Source organism: Xenopus laevis, chromosome 5S, assembly GCF_017654675.1.
Source record: "Xenopus laevis strain J_2021 chromosome 5S, Xenopus_laevis_v10.1, whole genome shotgun sequence".
Classification (NCBI taxonomy): Eukaryota; Metazoa; Chordata; class Amphibia; order Anura; family Pipidae; genus Xenopus; species Xenopus laevis.
Window position 1 is genome coordinate 62,660,911 of NC_054380.1, and position 25,303 is coordinate 62,686,213.

Sequence of the window (25,303 nt, forward strand, 5' to 3'; positions counted from 1 at the left end):
AATCATGAAGAAAGTCCTGGGGGATGCCAAAAAAGGGCTGTGATTGGCTATTTGGTAAGCCTTATGACGACTGGCAGCCTTCAGGAGGCTCTGCTTAACAGTACACCTAGTTTTTATGCAATTAAAACTTCCTCCAAGCCAGGAATTAAAAAATAAGCACCTGATTTGAGGTCACATCCAAGGGGTTGTGAGTAACATGTTGCTCACGAGCCACTGGTTGGGGACCACTGTTTTAAAGTCAATAGGCACTTATTGACTTTAATCAATAAGTCGCTTATAAGAGCACACTGGCTAGATGCAATGGATTCTAAATTGTTTCTGGTTGCTTCATTCTTAGGGTGCACATATAATTGTTACTCCAGAAGATGGTATTTATGGCTGGAAATTTACTAGGGAAGCTATATTTCCTTACCTTGAAGATATTCCAGATCCCGAAGTTAACTGGATACCTTGCTCTGACCCTGAAAGGTGAATATGGAAAAAATGAATAACAATAACAGTGTGACCATTTTAGCAGAGATTTAAAAATACATTTCATGGAAAATTTACCTTTATTCCATGTTGTAGCACAACTTTATTAATTGCCGACCCCTAATCATACTAGTTCTTCATCCTCTTTTCATATATTTAAGAGAGTACAGGCCTAAATCACCATTGAAACTCACTACCTACAAAGGGATAACAGTTTGGTGAAGTGTCATTAAAGGGATACTGTCATGGGAAAAAACATTTTTTTCAAAATGAATCGGTTAATAGTGCTGCTCCAGCAGAATTTTGCACTGAAATCCATTTCTCAAAAGAGCAAACAGATTTTTTGATATTCAATTTTGAAATCTGACATGGGGCTAGATATATTGTCAATTTCCCAGCTGCCCCAAGTCATGTGACTTGTGCTCTGATAAACTTCAATCACTCTTTACTGCTGTACTGCAAGTTGGAGTGTTATCACCCCTACCTTTCCCCCCCCCAGCAGCCAAACAAAAGAACTATGGGAAGGTAATCAGATAACAGCTTCCTAACACAAGATAACAGCTAACTGGTAGATCTAAGAACAACACTCAATGATAAAAACCCATGTCCCACTGAGACACATTCAGTTACATTGAGAAGGAAAAACAGCAGCCTGCCAGAAAGCATTACTCTCCTAAAGTGCAGGCACAAGTCATATGACCAGGGGCAGCTGGGAAATTGACAAAATGTCTAGCCCCATGTCAGATTTCAAAATTGAATATTAAAATAATCTGTTTGCTCTTTTGAGAAATGGATTTCAGTGCAGAATTCTGTTTGAGTAGCACTATTAACTGATGCGTTTTGAAAAAAACATGTTTTCCGATGACAGGATCCCTTTAACGCTGTTCTAACCAATGGTCATTGGTAGCATTCCACTAATTTACTTAAGCCATGGCACAATATATATCATGGGTCAACAGACTGTAATAGTAACATGTAATATACTCTCACAATCTATTTTTCTTACTTTTAGTAGATTGTTCAAAGCTATTGCTTAGTGGTTGCTATTAGAAATTGAACTTGTCAATTTTACCACCCATGTTAGAAAATGCTGTACATAAGCAACATATTGTGTCTACTGTCTCCTTCTGCATCATGAAGTTTTTATATTTATGTGTCTATATCGCTATGTATGCCTTACTCTTACTGAGCATCACTGTATAAATATATTGGCATTTCCTAAATTTGTGATAATAGTACTTTACTGTAATTATGCATAGAAGGTAAAAAGTATATTTATGAATTATAGGTTTGAAAGAGCTAAAGTTCAAACAAGACTAAGCTGTATAGCAAAAAACAAATTTATTTATGTGTTGCAAATATTGGAGATAAAAAGCCATGCAACCTCTTCACTGCTGGAAGCCCAGAAGATGGTCATTATCATTATAATACAGCTGTTGTCTTTGACTCTGACCACAAGGTACCACAAGGTATGTGAATTATGTATTCCCTAATGAAGTAATTGTTTGAAATAATGTTTCAGAACTATTTATGTCTTTTTAACGGCTTTTAAAAATTGTCTAACTGGCCAGTCCTGATTACCAGCAGTTCAAAATTTCACAAGTGATGCTAAAGGGGATATTCCATGTGCAGCATATGCAAAGAGATGCCATAAACGTGCCAGCATAGATATTGCCCTATACTAAAAGCAATTTATCAGTACCATCTTAGAATACAGTGATTAATGATGTTATCATTCTGTTCTGCGGTAAGCAGAACTACCGTTCAGCCTATGCATCCCTGGAAAAACATTTTATCATTAAAAGCATGTTGTTTCTTTATGTTTACTAGGAGCTTTTGAATTATGAAGAAAACCTGATAATGTAAATTGTATTTGATTTGTTGAACCCTAATAACATTTATTATTTCTGTTTTACTGTGAATCTCATTTATATATGTTTTACAGTACAACCTTTTTCTAGGGGAGATCCAGTTTAATGTACCACCTGAACCTGAGATGGTGACCTTTGAGACACCATTTGGAAAGTTTGGAATCTGCTTCGATATACTTTTCTACAAGCCAGCAGCAGCCCTGGTGGTTGATCACCAAGTGGGTACTATACTGTTTCCCACAGCATGGATGAATGTTCTACCTCATTTAACTATATAACTATAGAATTTCATTCAGCATCGGCTATGGGTATGGGCATTCATTTAATTTCTGGCAACACTCATGACACCAGCAAGAGAATGCCAGGTGAGTAAAATATATCATATGGGCATTTTGAATAATAGCTGTTCAATACAATAGAATTGCTGTTAAATAAAATTCATAATTGAAAGGCAGCTCACCTTAAAATTAACTTTTAGCATCATGTAAACAATGGTATCCTAAGACAATTGGCAATTAAACTTGTTTGTTGTTATTATTTAACTATTTGTTCTGCAATTTACACAACTTTTATTTTGTTGCTAGAATCCCATTTATGATAGCAACCAGGCAGTTATTTGAATGGCAGACAAAGAGGAGGAAGTAAGAACAGAAATGCAAGTGATAACATAATCATTAATTAATAATTAATATGGATTCTGGTAAGATGGGTCAGTGATGCCAGAAACTGGATTGCATTTGAAAACAAAGACTGAAGAAAGGCAAAAATAAAAAAATACATAATAAAACTATTGTTCCCCCTATTTTTCCTTAATTTTGTCTATACTACAGCCTACTGAAAATATAAGATTGATGCACGATTGAAAGAAAATGTAGCTCTCTGTTACTAATATGATATGGAACAAACAGGCTAATGTTAAATAAAAAGTTTAAAAGAAATACATAATACATACATACATAATACATAATTAACTGCAACTGGTCTCAAAATATCAGGCTACATTTCACTAAAAGTAAATGTTGAGGTGAACAGGTACTGTGAAACCTTAAAGGGGGGGGTTACACTTTTAGTACATTATAGAATGCCCTATTTCGAGCAGCTTTGCAATTGTTGTTCTTTATTTTTTTTAGTTTTTTATTATTTGCCTTCCTCTTCTGCCTCTTACCAGCTTTCAAAAAGGTGACACCAGCAGCCAAAACTGTGAAGATACTTTATTGTTACTTTTATTACTTATCTTTCTACCCTCTCCTATTCATATTCCTGTTTCTTGTTGAAAGCACTACCTGGATAGTAGGGTAAATTAGACCCTTGCAACCTCTTAGCTGCTGAAATAAAATGGAATGCTTCTGTAAAGCAATTGTAAACTGTAACAACCTGCCTGGAGTTCAACCGGGTAACTTATGTGTCTGTGCTGTCTGCATTACCACTGCTCTATAGGTAATCAGCTTGAAAAAGGAACTACAATGTTCTGAAAGCTTGCTATGATTATATTAGTTAGCCAATAAAGGTATCACCTTTATACCACTTTTGTTATTTTTTTATTTCAAAAGGGTTGCCCTGTAACACCGCTTTATGTGAGCAGACAGCTAAGGCCCTGGTTCACTCTTATGGCTATGCTTTGTGACTACAAATAAGCATGGCTTGTTTCACCTGTTGCCAATCTGGCCATAGGTGATCTGTGTAAACCATTAATCTGGCTATAAAAACCTCTACAATGCCCCATGTAGGTCTATTTCCTGATGGGTGTGATTATTGTCTGATTATCTGTCTCTGACCTTTGCCTGTTTTGACCTTGCTGTATCGCTGCCTGAACCGTTACTTGCTTGTTTGACCATTCTTCTGTATCCTGTTTTTGTACCGTGTTACAGATTACTTTTAATCCTGACTACTCTTCTGGTTCCTGATTCTGTATTGACTGACTGGTACTGTTTAGGCCTGCTTTTTTCTGACTACATTCAAAAAAGTAATGTATAAAGGCTGGACTGACTGGATGTATAACATAATAGCCAGAACACATCTTCCTGCTTTTCAGCTCTATGGGGCAAATTCACTAAGATGCGAAGTTGCGCCAGGCGCAACTTCGCCGCACTTCGCCAGGCGTAGTTTCGCCAGCGCTCCGCAAATTCACTAAAATCCGAAGTTGCGGTCAGGGGTAGCGTAAGGTTGCGAAGTTGCGCTAGCGTTGATTCGCTATGTAAAGCGAAGTTACGCTAGCGAAGGCTAATTTGCATACGCGCCAAATTCAAATTTCAATGGAGGAATACGTATCAGCGCTACAAATGCCTAGAAAACTTTCATATCATCAAATAAAATTTTTATTTTGCCCTACACATGTGCCCACTGTCTAGGTAAGTTGCCATGAGTCAGGAAATGTAGGGGGGAAGGAGGGGAGCCCCAAAAAATTTTTCGATCTTTTTCAGCCTATCACCCATAATGTAGAAAACACGCCAGCGTTTTTTGGGACTTAGAAAAAATTTTGACTTTTTTTGAAACAATCCCTATCTACCCTATTGCGCTTCGCCAGGTCTGAGGTGGCGAAGGAAGTCTAGCGTAAAAGGTAGCGTTCAGTACACTACGCAAGTTAGTGAATTTGCATAGTTACGTCGCTAGCGAAAATTCGCCAGGCGTAAGGGTGCGAAGTAACACTAGCGAAACTACGCCAGCGTTCGTTAGTGAATTTGCGCAGTAACGAAAATGCCAAACGCTAGCGAATTAACGCTAGCGTTCGGCGATTCGGCGCTTAGTGAATTTGCCCCTATAACTCTGAGCTAGTCAGCGACTTGAAGGGTGGCCACATTGGACATAACTGTTCATTGAGGATGCGATTGATCCTCAGCATGCAGCTCAGATTCAAAAGCAACAGATATGACCCATGTGGCCCCCCTCAAGTCTCTGATTGGTTACTGCCTGGTAACAAGGGTAACCAGTCAGCGTAAACCAAGAGAGCTGAAAAGCAGGAAGTAGTGTTCTGGCTATTATGTTAGACATCAAGCCACTCCAGCCTGCTATTGCATTCACTTCCATCTTTGCTGTGGTTGCCTGCATTTTTTGCACTTGGAAAATCTGCTAAAACTGCTATTGCATTCACTTCCATCTCTGCTGTGGCCCTGTTGTCTGCATTTTTGCACTTTTATTGGTAAATCCGCTATTGCATTGACATCTGCATTACACCAACCACTGCTTAAATGTGTTATATTTATGCATTGTTAATTTGCCACTTCTAAACTAGTCACATTACATTGATTATAAGTTCTCCCGATTCCCCTATAAACTCCTCTCCAAACAAACTTTGTAAGCCAGGTTATCTCTGTATTCATCTTCAGTCTTGCTCTGCTGTCACTCTATGTCACAGCTGGGTGATCAGTTTGGTGTTTGCTCAATTAGAATCAGTTGTGATTCCCCAGACCTGTGTGCAGCAATTCCCAGCTTCTACTCTCCCTATTTATTACCGGTAAGACCTTTTTAGGGGTGAGCATTTGCAAAGGTTATACATTTCGAAGTGACTAATTAACAAGTGATCTGGAAGAGTTTAAATGGAGAGACAACACAGAGGACTCTATTACCACAGTAAATGCAATTGATTGTGAGCTACCCACCCGTTGCAGTCATACTCCATTGAGGACATAACACTACAAGTTACCTGGTAGAAATGGCAAAGTTGATCGTTCTAGCTCTGTTTGCATGCACGGTGCTCACTAAGGTAGTTACTTCCTTTAACCATCCTATTGTCTGTCAGTATTCTATTAACATATCTTCTTCCCTATACTTCCTTCCACATACTCCAGCGCTTATACACTTTACAACTACTTGCAACACCTTTGTCCTCCAGTTACTAACAAGACACGGATGTGTAGCCACAATCCTCTTCTCACATCTTCTCCCTCTTTTACCTACTTTTGCCTGCTGCATGGGATATCTCTCCAAACCCTGGACCCTGCTCCATACCAACATATATTCATACTCGTTTTCCTGCCAACTTGCGCATATCTTCTCGTTCTCTGAGGAAGCCGATTGGGTCGGTGAACCACGTCAGGCGGAAGTGACGTCACAGGCAAGCTGCGGGAAAGACACCACGAGGGAGAGAGATGCCGGCAAAACCTCCTCCTTTGAATTCCAACTGGTGACACCAATAAAAACGTACCTATATGTGACCAAAGCTATGCAAACAAATGTGAGTTGAAAATTTTAAATGTTCTTAACTTTTTTAATAAAACAGTATTATACTATGCACATTATGTATCTTTACCCTGGAGCCTAACAGTGGCTGGCGGAGGAGAGGAGGATACTGGGAATTATTACTGCATGCAATATAACCACCATTATCTTGTAAGTAGGCATTTCTACTAAAATTTGGTGAAGGATCCAGAAAACACCAAATTTAACTGCGCACATTTTTTTTGATTTCTTGTTTTTTCAGCACAGGGTGTTATAAGAATAATCAAAAATACTACACCATATTTTGTTCCTGTTTTTTTTGCTTTCTCCGTTTGCTTTAGTCACTGTTCCACAAGAAAGTATTGGTATATATATATTTTATTAGCAATATATTTCTTTTTTGCGATATTTTTGCATGCAGCTGAGAGAATGAAAAAGAACGGCAGGAGAGAGACATTCTTAAGGGCTAACTAATTCTACATGTGTTGTATATTGTTGTACATTGTTTCTCTAACCTTATTCATATTAGACTCTTCCTTCTTCCTGTCTTCCCTTTTCTTGTGCCCTTCTTAACACTTGCCCTTTAACTAACAAAACAACATTAATCCAAGATCTTTTTTGCTCTAATTCACATAGTCTTCTTGCACTAACAGAAACCTGGCACTCACAGAATGATACCACCATTGAGGCTGCACTCTCTCATGGTGGTCTCTCTTTCTCTCACACCCCTGAACCATTGGACGTGGTGGGGGAGTTGGAATTCTCCTCTCCTCTCGCTGTCATTTCAAACCGATTCCTATTCTCATTTAACTCGTTTGAGGTGCATGCCCTTCAGATTTTCAACCCTTTCTCTGTAGGCGTAGCTGTCATTTACAGACCCCCTTCAGCCTCCTCCTCTGCTGCCTTCCTTTCTGACTTTGACATCTGGCTTTCTTTCTTCCTTTGCACTGACAGCCCTGCAATCATCCTTGGGGATTTTAACTTCCACATCGATGATGCTTCAAAACCCTGGCCCTCTCGTTTTCTCCGCCTAACCTCCTCCTTTGATCTCCAGCCATGGACAAACACCCCTACTCATAAGGATGGCTACTTTCTGGATCTAGACTTTACTAAAAAAAAAACTCTCTCTCTTTGGTTTTAACAGTGAACCCTTCCCCCTTTCAGATCACCATTTGGTTACATTTTCCATCTCTCACTTTCCATGCCCACCTGCTTCTTCCCCCACTGTCTTAGTTCAAGGATACACGTGCCATTGACCTTCCAGCCTTAGCTCAGACTTTCAGGTCCAGTCTCACTTCCTTTAAGGAGATGTCTGATCCTGATACCCTGGTAAGTGAGTATAATCACATACTATCTTCAACCATTGGCTTATTTGCCCCTTTACAGGCTAAGCATACACGTGCTCAAAACCCACGACCCTGGCTGAATTCACAAACCAGATTCTTACGCTCTTGTACAAGATCTGCTGAACGTATGTGGAAGAAATCCCGTACACAAGCAGACTTTATCCACTATAAATTTCTACTGTCATGCCTCAATTCTGCCTTGTCGAAAGTCAAGCAAGAGTACTACAGTACCCTTATAAATAATCACAAATCCAACCCACGACGCCTGTTTTCTCTGTTCAATACTCTCCTCCATCCGTAATCAACAGTGTCGGTCAACCTGACGCACTCTCCTCAGGACTTTGCTGATAAAGTAGAGGTCATCCGCAATCAGATCCCTACCTCTACTAATGCAAACTAGCTCCTCCTTCCTAAGCCCCCTTCTGCATGTCTTAATTCCTTTCCTCCGGTAACAATGTCTGAAGTCTCCAAGCTTCTCTTGTCCTCCACACTCACAACTTGCCCCCTGGACCCTATGCTTTCTTCTCTGCTCAAACACTGTGTTGCAGAGCTTACACCACCACTTACTTACATCTTCAATTCTTCTTTAGCTTCTGGAACCTTCCCTTCTCCTTTCAAACAGACCTGTGTAAAGTCTATTCTTAAAAAGGCCACGCTTGACCCATCCTGTTTGTCAAATTACCGTCATGTCTCACTTCTTCCACTTGCCTCTAAACTCCTAGAGCGTATTGTGTTCTCCCGTATTACTAACTTTCTACATAACCCATGATCTGTTGGACCCTCTGCAATCTGGCTTCCGGCCTGGTCATTCTACTGAGACTGCTTTGTGCTTCAGGTTGCCAAAGCCAAAGGTTACTTCTACATCCTTATCCTCCTTGACCTATCATCTGCATTTGATACAGTTGACCACTCTCTCCTGATGCAGATTCTGTACTTGCTTGGCATCCGCAACCAGGCTGCATCTTGGCTTTCTTCTTACCTCTCTAACCAATCATTCACTGTCTCCTATGCTAACAACACCTCATCTCCAGTTCCACTTAATGTGGGGGTGCCACAAGGCTCTGTACTTGGTCCATTGTTGTTCTCCCTGTACACTCTGTCTTTGGGGGATCTCATCCGATCATTTGGCTTAAATTATCATCTGTATGCTGAAGATACCCAACTATATTTATCCAACCCTCATTAACAGCTAAACAGATGCTCAAATATCTAACTGCCTTCTAGCTACCTCAAATTGGATGAACCAGGACTTCCGGGGGGCATGCCAAACCCAATGGCCGCATCTTAATAGAGCTCCGCCATCATCTGCCTGTATTTGCGGTCTCAGACAGCACAGACCCGCTAACCTTGCCAAAAGAAGGTGGTGATACTGCAGCGGAATACCTGGGGGCAAACTGGGACTCGAAATTTCCCGACTCTCCCCCCTTCTGCGACCCCGGAGGCCAGCACTTCACGCACGCACTCAATAGACGTGGACTGACCGGATCCAGTCCCCTGCCGCATGGGCCCCCCACAAGGACCGGACAAGGACCCGATCCCGGTGACTATACCGCGTTACTCACTGCTATACTTACCGATCTCGGGGGGAGGCCTCGCCCAGTCACCTGGCGCTGACTATAGCCGCTAAGGCCTGTGTGGCGGCAAATCCAAGTAGGTAGGCCCAACACACCACGCGGCCCTGGTTGCCCCTTACCTCCGGGCCCAGTACACCTCTACAGCCTGTTATCATAGCCGCTTGCTTACAACTCCTACAGTTGGCTACAGCTCTACCGTGGTCACTTCCCTTTGCACTGCAGCCGTGTGACGCGGATACTGACTTTTGTGGTTGGGCCATATTTGTTGGACACGGTTGGCCTAGATTATTGACTGGCGGGATTTACGTCATCACTGCCTCACAGTCCTAATTTGGTCCCTCTCACAACGTGACCACCATCTATTCCACAATTGGCCAGTGACGCAGTTTTCTATCATCATTTAGGAAAGGCAAGTGACACACCATTTCCTGCCACGTCCACAAGAGGGCGCCACAAGACTACCTTTGGGCTTAACCACATTAAAAGTACCAAAACCTATTTGGCCCTATTTCAGCAGAGTTACGTGACCATATTCTCACTGCTACTACCAGTGCGTACTGAACACGCTCCGGCGAGCTGTATAACGGGGTGTATACCCACATGTTTGACTTTCCTGTTTTCACCAAAATTGCTGGACAACAACTGCTGTCTATTCCCCAATCTTCCGTTGCAACAATGTCGTTACGGGGAAAGGGAAAGCGTTTCTGTTACAACACCTCACGTTCTACCATGTTATAGAACCCGCGTGTGATACAACCACTGTATCCGTGTTCAATTAATATCAGTTTCCTCTGACAGGCTCTACATACAATTATTCTGGGACTTCCACCACGTAATGGAAAAATATTTGGGTCAACCTACTACCATGACTTCCCGTAGGACAATCACCAAACCAAAAGACAAAAAACAAGCTCAAGAAGTCGCTCAGACAGAAAGTGACCCAAAATGACTCTGCCACTTCCCATATTGAAGATATGGCCCATATCTTGGGCCCCCTGCTTGACCAAAAGCTGGCTAGCATCAAGGAATCTGTCTCTGAAATTCTGCAACAGATGACCAATCAATCCCAGAGACTGACCCAGGCTGAAGACAGAATATCCACCCTGGAAGACAATTTTACTACGGCACAGTCTACAATTGACCTGCAACAAAAGGAGATCTCTATTTTGTCTGATAAAGTGGAAGATCTGGAGAATCGCAGTAGGAGAAACAACCTGAGACTGGTGGGGATTCCCGAATCAGTCAAAACCAAAGACCTGGATAAACTTATACATGACTGGCTTCCGACCGCTCTTGGTATTGAGGATCAATACCTTCCCTACCTAGTGGAAAGATTCCACAGAATCGGTCCGCCACCTGCCAAGGACGCTCAACGTCCGCGTCAAGTCATCTTTAAACTTTTAAATTTTACTGACAAGACCAGAATATTGGAAGCCTACAGAATAAAACGTAACCTCAACTATGATGGACATTCCATTCTACTTTTCCAGGATTACTCTGCTTCTGTGACGGCAAAACGCAGGGAATTTGCTCCTGTTTGTAAAAAACTCTACGACTCCGGATACAAGTTCTCCCTGATGTTTCCGGCGAAACTCAAAATAGTTGAGAGGGATACTGGCAGGATCCACATTTTTGAGGACTCCAAACAAGCATCCAGATACGTTGAGTCTAAATCTCAGACTTGAATTGTTGAACATTCCTCTCTCTTCTCCGTAGAGCTGGTGTTCCTGTTTGATAGACGCTGTCTCTTTTGCACTGACTCTTATGGAACTTTGTTATAAGGGGTTGGTTCGGCGTTCTGCTGCTGCCCGACTTCTGACTTGTTGTTTGCCACTGGTTGGCCACTGCTTTTGTCTCTCATTCCGGAGCTCCCACCGTGCTTGGATGTGCCCTATGGATACTAACTACTATATTATTCCACTTCTCCACGACTGGGCCTGATGCTGCGACTCTGCCACACTCCCTTCCCACCGTTCGGTTGTGGTTCTCCGACATATCCGCATTACCTCTCAAGAGCCTTTGGTTTGGAGGCCGGCCGGTCGCTCTACAGCTACTGACTATGACTTTGAGTCCGGTGTTGTCACCGTGATTGGATATATCCTGAAACTGTTGATTATGCCGCTCTGTTTCTTCACGGTTTGACTAGATACTGTATCCTTGCTGAACCCCCCCCCCCCTATGTTTGGTTATCATTATCTAATCTTACACTTACCTGTTTTCTTTTTTTATTGTTATGATACCTGCTTATGGTGCTGATTTTCATTGTTTTCTTGAATGTCTCCACGCCTTCCTCTCTACTCTCCTGCTGCTTAGCTTGCCTGACGCAACAATGTTAGATTATTCGATTGAACTCTTAAGCTCATTCTGACAATTTCACTCCGTTTTCATATACTAGTGTGGTTGTATCTGACATTTACCATTTGTAATGACTAAACTGGAAAACCCCTTTCCCCCATTGTATATAGTTACTTTGTTCTTATTTTGTCAAGTGATTGAAACAGATTTCTGCACATGCCCCTCCCACACATGCCATGTGGGTTTCCCCTGGATGGCTTCTGCTCGCTGGGACAGAACGCTTATCCCCACGCTGCAAAGGATCATTCCACTAACCCCTAAAAAGGGTATTGGTTAACACTACCATAATGGGTGACCCTATACAGCATTTTCCCCTGACTGATCAGCCCAAACACCTCAAACTACTCTCATGGAATGTAGATGGCCTAAATTCCCCGATAAAACGACGAAAGGTCTTAGACTTCCTGAAACGAGAGAAAGCACACATCTTTCTCTTACAAGAGACGCATTGGAAAGCCACTGATAAAATAGTATTGAGAGACTCATGGATACAAGAGCAAATAGCAGCATCTTATACCGCTAAATCTAGAAGTGTAGTAATTTTACTGAGTAAATCACTGAATGGCTCCGTGACTAAAACGTATAGGGATAAAGCTGGCCGCTACCTGATTGTAGATGTTGAAACTCCTGACTCGAAATACACGGTAGTTAACGTATATGCCCCAAATGACGAAAATAACTTTTTCTTTTCAGAACTAATGCAAAGGATTGACTCCTGGGGACCCACCAACCTGATATTGGGCGGGGACATGAATACGGTGTGGGACCGTTTCATGGAAAGATCGGATGCTTCCTCCAGATACCCGACCAGAAGGATCACCCCACTGCATGCGCTATGTGAGTTTTTACAACTGCATGACACATATAGACTTACTTACCCAGATACCAAGGACTACACCTTTTATTCGGGTGCACATGGGACACACTTCAGACTTGATTACTTTTTTCTAGCTGAATCCCAAACCTCCAACATCCTCGCCTCTACGATAGGCGACATCCATTTGACTGACCATGCCCCAGTCACTTTAACTTTGAAACAAATTGTTTCCAGGTCGACATCATATAACTGGCGATTTCCTTCCTACCTGTCTGAGAACTCTGATTTTCAAACCTACCTCAAGCAACATTGGGCGAATTATCTAGATGATAACATACAACATTCCAAGCCTGTGCTACGAGGCCACATCTCGGCGTAAATAATAAAACAAAAGAAATGCTTTAGGGACAAGTACATGCTTCTGCAAAAGGAACTTACGAAACACTACACGGCTTTTAAGCGTTCAAATTCCGAGGCAGATAAAATAAAATACACAGACACAAAGGCTTTGTTTAACACTTTATTACACGATAGCGCACATTACAAAATCTCTCATACGAGGAACAGGTTTTATAGATGGGGAAACAAACCGGGTAGGCTCTTAGCCAGATTGACCAAGCTCAGCGCCACGTCACATTTCATCAAAAAATTGAAAACAAGGGAGGGTTGGGCTCGGGATACTGAAACCATTATAACCGAACTAGAATCTTATTTCAAGCTTTTTTATGAAGAGCACCAGGACCTTCCGGAGGAAGGTCTTTCTTTCCTGCGAGATGCTCAACTATCTAAGCTTTCAGTACAAGATAGGGAGATGCTGGACGCACCTGTAACAGAGCAAGAAATCATGTCAGCTATAAAACATCTAAAAAATGGGAAGTCCCCCGGCCCCGATGGCTTAAGCGCCGAATATTACAAAATCCTCCTCCCGGAACTTACCCCCTTGCTTACCACGCTTTTTAATGATATCCTACAGGGTTCCCCCCTATGGAACGAGGCAAATGAGGCAAGGATCATATTGATCCCAAAAGAGGGAAAAGATCTTACTCTTCCATCTTCGTACAGACCCATCTCCCTACTGAACCAAGACCTGAAACTTTTGACTAAAATCATGGCAGACAGGTTACAACTCGTCCTCCCGCATATACTTACCATCCATCAAGTAGGGTTCCTTAAAGGGCGTTATCCGGTCCAAGCTCTCCGAACAGCGATAACTGCCATGTATCAATGTAATCTGGAAGAGAGAAAACATGGTATGCTAATTAATCTGGATGCGGATAAAGCCTTTGATAGGATAACACATGCGCACCTTAAAAGATTGCTCAAATTTCAACATTTCGGCATACAAATGCTTAACTTGTTTAGAACCTTATATTCACAGTCTTACACTCATGTCACGGCGAATGGTGTGAACTCGCCCAGATTTCCGATACGGCGAGGCACCAGACAAGGCTGTCCTCTTTCGCCGCTTCTTTTCAACTTAGCTCTAGATCCTTTGCTGAGACATTTACTAAATAGTGACACTTTCCAAGGTATTCAGGTGGGCACACAGCGGATAAAGCTGATAGCATATGCGGATGATATTCTCCTCTTTTTAAACAAACCACCCGTTGAACTACATATAATTCTACAAAAGATCGCTACATTTGGTGCTATAGCTGGATTTAAAATCAACCTAGGGAAATCCGAGGCCTTACGCCTCCGACACACTACTCCGGCTGATTGGTCAAATCCATTTCCATTCCAAAAAGCCACACACCACATCAACTTCCTGGGAATCCACTTAACACAACACCACAAGGACATGTACAAATCTAATATCAGATGTACCATAGATCAGATTGAACGTGACACTCAAAAATGGATGAACACGAATTTAATGTTTTCAGGAAGGATCCATTTAATAAAAATGACTATATTCCCTAAATTACTTTATAAATTGCAGATTTTGCCTTACCGCATTTCCATGACTGATAACAAAAGACTCCAACACATTTTACGGACTTTTATATGGAATAGGAAACGGCCACAAATAAAATTTGCTACACTCCAACACCAGAAACAGGAAGGCGTATTCAATCTCCCAAATATATTGGAATATAACGATGCGGCTCTCCTTAGATATGTGGGTGATCCTACACACTTGGCTATCCCAAATTCCTCCGCCTTTATCTCTGGTACAACAAAAATTACAGTACATTTTCCACCTAGATTGGATAGAGACCCTAACACATAAAGAATATAACACAGAACTGTTTTTTGACACTTGGATATCTTACATAAACACCCTTCTGCCACTCACGAAATCACTTACTATCCAAACCTTTCGAAACACCACGTGGTATGAAAGGGAGTTGTTGCTGGGGACCGATCTTGTCTGTGAGGCGGACCACCTGTTCAGGTCTGCGGGTGACTTACAACATTCGACCACAAGGGTACCCCCCAGGAGTCATCATCTTAACCAATTACTTACTACCACTCTGCCATAATTATAAGTCTCTACTGCTCTGCCTTGCCGTCTTCGGATTTTCTAACCGTGAGTAGCTTTCGATATCTACAATTTGGGGAATGCTTATCCTTTTCTCTCTTTTGCAATCACTTGGCATAACCTTAGATCATTATTGTTATCTCTGCCTTTTATTATTGGAATCTGTACTTGACACTGACTGTTTATATTGTTTTTTCTTTTTTTTTGTTTGTTACAATTCTGTTACAAACTATTTTACATGCTTTTTGAAAACTAATAAAAAACATTTGATAAAAAAAAATTGGATGAACCAGCGCCACCTCAAATTCAACCTAACAAAAACTGAACTAATCATCTTTCCACCTAGACCTGGTCCTACTCCCCTTTTTACTATCTCTATTGATGGCATGCTCATTAACCCTGTCAACTCAGCATGCTGTCTGGGGGTAATCTTTGACTCCTCTCTCTCCTTCTCTGATCACATTAACACCACTGTCAAAACCTGTCACTTTTTCTTACGCAATATTGCCAAAATCCATCCCTTCCTTTCACCTGCTACGGCCAAGACGCTCATGCATGCTCTCATCCTATCCCGCCTAGATTACTGTAATCTTCTACTAAATGGCCTTCCTAACACCTATCTCTCCCCCTACAGTCTGTATTAAACACTGCTGCCAGAATTATCCTCCTCTCATCCAAAAGGGTACAGGCCCCTCCACTGCTGAAGGCCTTATCATGGCTTCCCATAAAACAAAGAATAACTTATGAACTCCTTCTCATAACCTTCAAAGCCCTTCATTCCTCTGCACCTAACTACATCTCATCTCTTGTTTCTCTGTATGTTCCTGGCTGAAACCTCTGCTCCTCTCAGAGCAACCGCTTGGTTGCACCCCCCCACTATACTGCTGTTTCACGTATCAAACCCTTCTCTCTTGCGACTCCTTATATTTGGAATGTCATTCCTGAATCTCTGCGGAGAGAATCCTCCTTCAGTGTTTTTAAAATTTAACCTAAAGACTACCTCTGGGAGCACCTGGATAACGCCTGAAATGGGAACTAGCACTTATATAATTTTACCTACGAAAACTGGGGAAAACTTATTGACTCTAGTATAAGCCTAGACACAACTACAGCCCTGTCTCCCAGCAGCACACATTCTGCCAAAGCGACCCCCCCAGCGATCAACCGGACTTCTTTGCAAAGTTGATGGTGACAGAGAATTGCCAAACGGATTACTGTGTGCATTGTCCCACTGTCCCACTACCATGTGCAGAGGGTGCTGTTTGATATTGCCATCACTGTTAATCTTTCGTATAACCAACAGAGGGCGCTGTGTGATATTGCAGTCACTGTTATTCTTTCATATAACCAACAGAGGGCGCTGTGTGATATTGCAGTCACTGTTAATCTTTCATATAACCAACAGAGGGCACTGTGTGATATTGCAGTCACTGTCATTCTTTCATATAACCAACAGATGGCGCTGTGTGATATTGCAGTCACTATTATTCTTTCATATAACCAACAGAGGGCGCACTGTTATTCTTTCATATAACCAACAGAGGGTGCTGTGTGATATTGCAGTCACTGTTATTCTTTAATATAACCAACAGAGGGCGCACTGTTATTCTTTCATACAACCAACAGATGGCGCTGTGTGATATTGCAGTCACTGTTAATCTTTCATATAACCAACAGAGGGCGCACTGTTATTCTTTCATACAACCAACAGATGGCGCTGTGTGATAATGCAGTCACTGTTATTCTTTCATATAACCAACAGATGGCGCTGTGTGATATTGCAGTCACTGTTATTCTTTCATATAACCAACAGAGGGCATTGTGGGATATTGCAGTCTCTCCCCAAGTGTACTGTTGGTATAGGAATGATTAAAAGTGACTGCAATCTCAGCTACTCGGGTCGGGTACCGCTGACCCGAGTATAAGCCGAGGTAGACTTTTTCAGCACATTTTGGATGCTGAAAAACTCGGCTTATACTCGGGTATATACGGTAATGGGGATTGTCATACTCAACATGCATAACATCTAACTGGAAGTTTTTTATGAACACTGAATCCTCACTGTTATAAAGCTGGAATTAATAAGTGTATATTCAGTGGTGAAAAAGCTGTTTCTGAAGATTGAGTAGGAAAAAACATAATCAGATGAGGTCTGGGTGACACTGAATCATGAGGAGCAAGGTGAGAGGATTTTTGGATAGAAAGTAGTCTGCATAATTGGTCACAGAAGATAAAAAAGTGTGGTGGAAATGGATCATATAATTTCTTGAGGGGTAAAAGTCTCTGTATACTGTGAATTTTAGTTCAACATCACAGTTTTGTAAAAAAAAAAAAAAAAAAAAAAAAAAAAGACTATTCAGTAGAGTTAAATTTTGCTGCATGTGTTTAGAGAAATGGGTAATTCGGGTATTTGCCCTGAAATGATTTTATAAATTAAATACATTAATACTCTGTTAGTTGAGTGCACATCCACTAAATTCCTCAACATTCTTTACTCTTAACTGGAGCTTTTATGCAAACAGCATCAGTAAATTTTCCCCTGGACCCAATGTTTTCCATGGATGCTTGTTTTTTGATGAATTCACCTTTACCGAACTTATTGAGCCACAAGGAAACCACACTCTTTGCCAAAATAATCTGTGCTGTCATCTAACTTACATAGTAATGGAGAAGATAACTGATGAAGTATATGTACTTGGTGTTTTTGATGGCCTTCATGAAACAGAAGGACAATATAATATGCAGGTGAATTTTCTAATAAAATTAAGTTTATTTTGTTTCTGCAGCTCTCCCAGATCTACAGTACCTCAGTGTTACAAGCAGATTTTTAATATCTGATGCTATTATTTTCTCTCAATTCAACCCCGCAGCAGAATTTCTATCCTTTCTTAGTTTACTCGTCTAATATCCTTAATATTGATCTTTATTTTTTTCACTTTTTAGACCTCACACTCCTTATGCTTTATACAACCCTTAGAAGCTATTCACTTCCCATGTCAGACTTAAATTTGATTTAATTTCCCCACCGTTCCCTCAACGACATCAGTCTAGGGCACATATTGATACAACTGACTTTTGAAATCCTAAGTCCAAGGTGCCCTGGTTTTGCGCACCATTCATAAAAACAGGCAGGATGGATGCACTGGCAACCATGTAGAAATATGGTATTTGCACAAAAGAACCTTAATGAATTACATCAATATGCACACTCTATTGCATTAGAACAGCCACACTTGACTTGAAGATGCTTTTATAAATTACCCCTTTCTCCCATCTCCTCAACTGTTTTTCCTTTGCTTACTTTCCTGGCAATAAAACAAGTGAATGAGAGATAATATAATCAATTGTCTCCTGAATGTTATTTGTTTAAGAAAAAAACTTTTTTTTGCGTAACCTGCAGTACAAATCCCAGTAAAAATCCATGATGCTCTTTTAAAGGGGATGGCAAGCCAAACACATGTTTTCATAAAGAAAATACAATTTTAAACAACTTTCCAATATACATTGTTCTGCCTTCATACACGTTCTCACAGTGTGCAATCCAACATTCATCTTAACCATCCTTGTCTTCCAAATAAGCAGACCGTCTTGTAATCTAACTTGTTTATTGATAACAGGTTGTTTGACTGTAAGTGGTCAGTTGCAATTAGTAAACAGGAGCATTGATGTATGTTCGCGTGGTAAAACTATATAGATACAAATGGTTTGTATAAGTATATAGCAAAAACATATGAATAACATATGCAGCAGCATTCATTCTAAATCAGCATGTCTGAACATATTACATTAGCACTAAGCACATGTTGAAGATGGTTGACGACCTATAAGGCCGCATGACTGGCTATCTACTAGCTAACAACTATTAAGGGCAGATTAGAACTATCTAAAACATCACTAAAGAACAGACTAACCTGAGACTTGTATAACTCTTACCAGATATGCTGGCTGTGGGGTAGTGGAGATTTAAGAAGCAGGAATGCTAGGAGAGCTATACAAATGTACTGTAGACAGTATGGTGGCTCCCTTCTCCTTCCCAAGAATGCACTAGCTACCCACAATGCACTGTAGTTGCATAATTAAGAACAACTTTATTTATACAAATGTAAGAAACATAGGTTGCAGTGGATTTCTACTGCTGCTAGATGGCGCTGTTACGTAACTAGCTAATACAGATTCTAGCTTGTTGAATAGTAATGATTCTTCAACCCTTAATGTGGGGCAGAACACTCCCCGTCTGGCGTCAACGGACGTCACTACTTGTCTTCTCAAGTGAAAACAAAAACACAAGCTCTGTTGTTGGTCTGAGGAATACAGTAGTTTGCACTCGCCAAGCTTCCAGATTTTGACCTCGGCCTTACGTACATTCCCATCCTTGCTTGGAAACGTGTTGGTGATGAGGCCCAGTGGCCACTCGCTCCGATGTGATTGGTGGTCTTTCATGAGCACGACATCCCCAGGTCTGATGTTCGGCTTGTTAGTTTGCCACTTCCTTCTCGACTGCAAGGTAGAGACATACTCTTTTCTCCATTTGTTCCAGAAGACATTAGAAAGACTTTGCACCTGCCTCCATTGACATCTATACAGGTCTTTTTCAGTAAATTCTCCAGATGGAGCACTCAGGGTGCTGGTCTTCTGTGTGAGTAACATGGCGTTCTTGTAGTGATGCCAACCTTTACAAGGTTTCTGACTCACGGGTAATGTAGATGTGTAGGACTTAGCTATATGAATCAAGATGGCTATCGCACAGACCAGAGACATCCAGGTGGAGAACCTGCTGAAACGATGGGATTTGAGTTGACGATCAGAAGTCACTGTGTTAAGAACAGACACTTCAGGTCGGATCTCCTCATCTGCGTCTGGGTCTATCAATTCAAATGTGTCACATCCGATGTTGCAAGCCGTTGAACGGTACAGGAACGCAGGACCTGTGAACCATGTTGTGGCTTTCAGGTGGCAGGCTGCGACGGATCTGGTTGCGTGGTCTGCAGTGCTACTGCTGAGGACTAGTGGATCTCCTGATCCTCAGCACTCGATTGGAGACGTAGACATAAAAGTGTCTAATTTCGTTGCAGATATATCCTAGGACTACCTTGCTGTCCGTGTGGAACTCGACTTCTTCGATTTCTAGGCCCATTCCTGAAGTTATAAGTTCAGCCAACTCTACCGCAAGCACAGCAGTGCAGAGCTCCAGTCTGGGTATCGTGTGTTCGCGGAGAGGTGTCAGTGGAATCTTTACGGAAACGTAGAAGTACCTCTAGAAGTCTGTTGTTGAGGTCTGGACCAGACAGTAAGACATCATTTAGTGATAAGCCTTCGCACCTGGCACTTGAGTCGAACACTACTCGTATCTGGCCTGGCTTTTTAGGATGATATATGCCGAATGTGGGTAAGTACCAATGCTCCTCTGAGTCTCGGAGCGCGGGTGCCATTTCTGCGTGGTTGTTCTGGAATATTCTTTCCATGAAGGTAAAGAAATGTTCTTTCATCTCTGGTGTCTTCTGAAGTTTGTGCTTGAGGGAAATAAATCTGTTATAGACAAGTTCTTTGTTGTCAGTTAAGCGTTGTCTCTGGGGTCTAAATGGTAAAGGCGCGACCTAGCTTTTTGACTTGTCCTTTGTCATTCCTTGATCCATGATCTCCAAGAACAGTCTGTCTTCTATGGAAATTGCGACCTTGTTGTCTTCTCTTGACCTATGGAAAACTGTACACCCTAAGTGATCTTGTTCACCATCGCAGGCGTGGTCTTCGGTGGAAGGATCCATGAAGGGACAAGGGACAGGATCTCTATGTGGCAATTCTTTTATCAGGAAACTGTTCTGACATGGTTGGAATAAGGAAGGACGTCTATTTTCAAGTGTGTTGGTGAGCATGCTGTTGACAGAGATCGGCTTGTGTGCTCCTCCTAGACAGACCTCTCCTACAATGACCTACCCTAGGTCAAGTCTCTGGGCGTATGGAGCGTTTTGGGAACCGTTAATCTGTCCTCTAGCTTTGTGAACACGTAGTATGTCTCTTCCTAGGAGTAAGGCTATTGGTGCTTCTGGATCCAGTTCTGGTATCTGGTGAGCTATACGCTTCAGGTGGGGGTGGTATGCTGCTACTTCTGGTGTAGGTATCTCAGAACGGTTGTCAGGAATTTGGTTGCACTCCAGTATGGTTGGCAGTGACAAGCAGGTCTGCCCGTCTATGGACTCTACCTTGTATCCCGTTGCCTTCCTCCCCGCCGTCTCTACTGTACCTGCACATGTCCTTAAGGAGTAGGGAGAACTGGGTCCTATGATGTTGAAGGTGTCAAAAAAGGTGGATTTTGCTAAAGACCGGTTGCTTTGATCGTCTAAGATTGCGTATGCCTTGATCGCCTTATCTCTGTGACTGGCCGGGTAAACTCTGACAAGGCAGATTTTTGAGCAGGACTTTCCTCCTACCACTCCTTTACAGATCTCGGTACACTGAGAAGTGACTACTGTTTTGGTTTTGTTAGTGTCTATCTGCTTCTTTTCATGATCCTCTGTTTGGTGCACTGCCTGAGAGGGTGGTCCAGGGTGTAAAGCTGTATTGTGTTCTGTGCTACCACATTCTGAGCATTACACACTGACCTCACAGTTCCTGGCAAAGTGCGATGTTGTAGTGCAGCACCTGAAGCAGATGTTGTTGTCTTTGAGGAACTCTTTCCGGTCTTCTAAAGTCTTTTCTCTGAAGGCTCTGCATTTTAGTGAAGAATGTGCTTTCTTTCCAGGGGGCATTCTTTGTTAAGATCTCTGTGTCCGTTCCCTTCTTGAGAAGACTTAGACGGCTTGTATGGAGAACCTGTGGAGGCAATGTTAGTTTTGTGGACTGCCACTGGTGTTTTATGAGGTCTGACACCAGGGGTAGTGGGGCATGACATTGTGAGATCAAAACTGGGATCATTTCTGATTCTTGCCTGTTCACTGACAAAGTTTACAAACACCTCGAAGGGGGGAAATGGTACATTATGAACCCGTTTATAAGTAGAACCATGTGTGACCCACTTCTCTTGTAGGTTATAAGGGAGTTTTTGAACAATTGGATTGACCCCTCTAGCGGTGTCTAGGAATGCTAGCCCTGGTAGATCTCCTTCTTCTTGAGCAACCTGTACCTCTCTTAACAAGTCACTGAGCTCTCTGAGCTTCTGGTAACCCCTACCCACTATTCTGGGAAAGTTATCAATCCTTTTGAACAAAGCATTTTCAATGGCTTCTATGGACCCGTAACACTCATCAAGTCTTTCCCACCCCATCTTTAGGCCTCTGTCAGGATAGTTTATGTTAATGTCTCTGATTCTTTTGGAGTGTTCAACGGACTCGCTTCCAAGCCACTTTACCAGGAGGTCTAACTCTTCCTGATGGGAAAGGTCTAAGTCTCTTATGGCGTTTTGGAAGGAGGCTCGCCATGACCTGTAGTTCTCGGCCTGATCGGTGAACTTTGTAAGTCCCTTGGTAACCAGCTCCCGTTTAGCAAAGAACTTAGCAAAGTCCAAGATGGCCCAGTTGGCATTAGTACAACCCGGTGTGCTGTTATGCTGCACGTGTGGTGTATTACCATACCTTTTAAGAGCTTCTGGCTTAGAGCAGTCAGTATAATGCCGTTCTGATGCAAAAGGTGTCCCTTTAATTCGTGGCAAAGGTGGTAGTCTCTGCTCCATAGGGCAGTAGTTGTCAGCATCGTTTGGTCGCATATCGTCCTGCCTAAGGTACTGTGGTTCAAGGTAGGATATTTGGCACTCTTTATACAGTAAGCTGACTGATGTACTGGCTCATAGTTGTCCTCTGTCTTGGGATGTTGGTGGACGTATTCTGAGACACGCTGGGCTGGATCTTGTTCATCTAGGTCTGGCCCAAGTACTCGGCTGTGTTTCTCAGATCTGGAAAACTCCAGGGCTTCCAGGTATTCTGCTTTTTATAGCCGCTTCTTTTTCTGCGGCTAGTCTTTCTAGCGACGCTTGCAGATCTACTCATTCCTTTTCTAATGATGCCCTCTCTTTCTTTAGTAGCATCTCTTGTGCAGCAAAGGAAGACTTTACTTTTGCAGCTTCAGCTTCTGCATGTGCGAGAGCAGCCATTTATTTTAGAGGATTTGCTAGAGCAGCTTGCTCGTGATCTGGTTTTGTATGATGATGCTCGGCTAACAGACATTGTGCCTGTTCTGCCAGCGGCTTAATGTCTCTTTGTGGACTCAGTCTATATAGGACCGGGCTTCGGCGTGGTCTGGATCGTGTAGAGTTGCACTCTCACTTCTTGTCACTGACCGTGTGGCAGACGCTGCAATCATATACGCAGAACCGCGTGTGTGATGGCTGCTCCATTTGGTCACATCCACTATCGTTGCTGACCAGCATCTGTTTTACTGTTCTGCCTTCATACACGTTCTCACAGTGTGCAATCCAACATTCAGCTTAACCATCCGTCTTCCAAATAAGCAGACCGTCTTGTAATCTAACTTGTTTATTGATAACAGGTTGTTTGACTGTAAGTGGTCAGTTGCAATTAGTAAACAGGAGCATTGATGTATGTGTGTCGATGCATGTTCCCGTGGTAAAACTATAAAGATACAAATGGTTTGTATAAGTATATAGCAAAAACATATGAATAACATATGCAGCAGCATTCATTCTAAATCAGCATGTCTGAACATATTACATTAGCACTAAGCACATGTTGAAGATGGCTGACGACCTATAAGGCCGCATGACTGGCTATCTACTATGGTAACAACTACTAAGTGCAGATTAGAACTATCTAAAACATCACTAAAGAACAGACTAACCTGAGACTTGTATAACTCTTACCAGATATGCTGGCTATGGGGTAGTGGAGATTTAAGAAGCAGGAATGCTAGGAGAGCTATACAAATGTACTGTAGGCAGTATGGTGGCTCCCTTCTCCTTCCCAGAATGCACTAGCTACCCACAATGCACTGTAGTTACATAATTAAGAACAACTTTATTTATACAAATGTAAGAAACATAGGTTGCAGTGGATTTCTACTGCCGCTAGATGGCGCTGTTACGTAACTAGCTAATACAGATTCTAGCTTGTTGAATAGTAATGATTCTTCAACCCTTGATGTGGGGCAGAACATACATTAATTAACCAATGCTAATGAATGGAAAGGTGTTTGAAGTGGTGGAGCCTATGATTAAGGCAGCCTTTCCCAAAATGTGTTAGGCGATGTTGGTTTGTGACCTTTTGAAATAAACCACCTTTTTTTATACGGAGTGCTGTCTGCTTTATGTTTTGAGTGGGGTTAGCAGTGGTGGGCATAGCTGGCCGGGCACCCTAGGCAGCCTGGACTTGCACATTACCCTTATTTACCCTTGCATGCTCATGTGCAAACTGCCGTGCACATGTGGGTGCACAAATAATTGGACATGACAGTAAAATATGAGCAGTGCTGGAGAGACACAAAGGGGGTTATGTAATAAAAGGCATTAAGTTTGCCCAGGAGCAGTAACCCATAGCAACCAATAAGAAGGCAGCATTTTTTGGTCACCTGTTTAAAAGCAAATATCTTATTGGTTGCCATTGGTTACTGCTCCTGGCAAACTTTTATTACATATGGGGGTACAGCTCAGACTAAGTTTAAGAGACAGAGAGTTACGTGGCGGGTGTCCCCAGCTGTTGCCCTCTAGGCACATGCTTTTTCTGCCCTGGTTCTACCCCTAGTTCCAGCCCTGAGTGTAAATGCACTTGCTTTTGAGACAGCAATCACTTGCTATTTCCTCTAAAACTTGTACCACTGAAAAATTGTATTTGTGGTCAGCTTTTCTTCAGCCAAGATTACAGTTCTCATAATGCCTGCATGTTTCTGTGCAAAACAGACATACATAGGTCCATAAATATTTGGACAGAGACAACTTTTTTCTAATTTTGTTTATGTACATTATCACAATGAATTTTAAATGAAACAACAACAGTTGAACTGCAGACTTTCAGATTTAATTCAAAGGGTTGAACAAAAAGATTGCATAAAAATGTGAGGAACTAAAGCCTTTTTTTAACACAATCACTTCACTTCAGGGGCTCAAAAGTAATTGGACAACTTAAAAAACTGAAAATAAAATGTTAATTTCTAATACTTGGTTAAAAACCCTTTGCTGGCAATGACAGCTTGAAGTCTTGAACTAATGGACATCACCAGATTCTGGGTACCTTCTTTTTAATGCTCTGCCGCCCTTTACTGCAGTGGCTTTCAGTTGCTATTCGTTTGTG

The 25,303-nt window shown here is 42.0% G+C and overlaps 1 long non-coding RNA gene across 1 annotated transcript; it reads left to right on the top strand.

Moving 5' to 3' along the window:
- Window positions 1-341: 341 nt before the first annotated feature.
- LOC108704785 lies at window positions 342-3,313 on the top strand. Its single transcript, XR_005961573.1, has 3 exons — window positions 342-468; window positions 1,760-1,940; window positions 2,417-3,313. It is a non-coding gene; the product is annotated as an uncharacterized LOC108704785 (long non-coding RNA).
- Window positions 3,314-25,303: the final 21,990 nt, after the last annotated feature.